The sequence below is a fragment of the Eucalyptus grandis genome, chromosome 2 (genome assembly GCF_016545825.1).
Source record: "Eucalyptus grandis isolate ANBG69807.140 chromosome 2, ASM1654582v1, whole genome shotgun sequence".
NCBI classification, from domain to species: Eukaryota; Viridiplantae; Streptophyta; class Magnoliopsida; order Myrtales; family Myrtaceae; genus Eucalyptus; species Eucalyptus grandis.
Genome location: NC_052613.1, coordinates 24,429,619 through 24,431,308, shown reverse-complemented (window position 1 = coordinate 24,431,308; position 1,690 = coordinate 24,429,619).

Genomic DNA, 1,690 nt, shown 5'->3' with positions numbered 1-1,690 from the left:
TCCATTTAGCCTGCATTGAAATCACACTTTGAATCGATGAGGTACCCTCTCAGGTAGGCCCTCATTGACCCTAGACGGTGGTCACTACAAGCTCGTAGACCTATACCCCATGGCCTTCGAGAACAGGGAAATTGGTAACCAGCTCGGTAACTCTTCGAGGCTGACCATAACGAATTGGCGGGGTTGCCATCTAAGGACCTGAAAAAAATTGAGCCCATTACGGGGTGGGACAATGTTTAAGCAAGTTCACCCCCTAAACTCTAACTAGGAAGGAAATACGCTTAGAGGCAGTCTATACTAGGGGTGTGCATGGTCCGGGTAGGCGGTTCCCGACCTAGAACCGGGAATCGCCCGCTAAGGACCGATTCCGAAAAATTGGAACCGGGATCCACCCGTTTGTTACTTGGATCCACCAGGGAACCGGACCGCCGGTCCGGTCCGGTTCCGGGTGGATCCATAGAACCGATCTTGACACGAAATAATTTTGGTTTTCAACATATTTAGATCGGGTCTATGAGTTGGGAAGGAGGGGAGGAGGCCTATGGTCGGGTTTTCAACATAGAACGGTTGCGAAACAATTTTCCGTGGTTGTGGCAGGTGGCGGCCGACGCGAGGGGGCGAATAGTGGCGGCGGTAGTGTTGACGCTTGGGGAGGAATCATAATGGCGATAGGATTAGGAGGAATCGAGGAAGAAAAAAAGAGAGAGAACCGAAGACGAAGGGAGTGAGGAGATGAGATCTAATCTAGTTTCTTTTAGTAATTTTTTTTTTAATATTAAAATGTTTCCGGTCCGGTCCGGGTGGGCGGATCCGCCCATGGAACTGGGAACCGGACCGGTACCCACCGGTTCCGAAAAATTGGAACCGGGAACCGGACCGGTTCCCTCAAGAACCGCCGGTTCCGGGCGGTTTGGTCCGGTTCCGGGCGGTTCCGGTCCGGTTCCGGGCGGTCCGGGCGGTTTCCGGGTATTTTGCACACCCCTAGTCTATACACACAAGATAGAGGACTTACCTCGCCTTAGTTTCCTTATGCATGTTAGCACAATTCATATACTCAATCAATCAATCGGTTAATTCAATTTAATCCATACGATCGATCCATCAATCAATTAATCCATCAATTCAATCAATACTATCGATCGATCGATCAATCAATCAATCAATACAATCGCAGGGGTCCCGATTATAAGGCTAAATCATTATGACACGTCCCATATTGTGCCATATAATTTTGTCCTATAATCCGATGCTTCAATTTCAATTAACACACGTTCCAACTCGATTATTGCTCGCACAGGCACAATATACCGACGCACATCGGTCTTTTGGTGTAGCCAGGCTTTGTTTCACACCTTTGAGCACGACAACATCCACCGACATACATCGGGGATAGTATTCCCGAAGGAGCATCGGTCCAGAATCTACTACGACCAGCTTCTGTTATCTAGGGGCAATCCATATAGGGGCAACGTCCTACTGACGCACATTAGGGATGGGTTCACTTAGTCATCACACGATCATTCAGTCCTGGCCAAGACATTGTGCTTTGCACTCAAATATCCAAATTAAAATAATGTCTTGGCTTATTTTCTTCATATTAAAAAGATCCGATAAAAATAATCGTGTTTGGGTACACGATCAATTTGAGTAAAAAATGCGATATTTTCATTTTAAAAAATCCCACTATTTA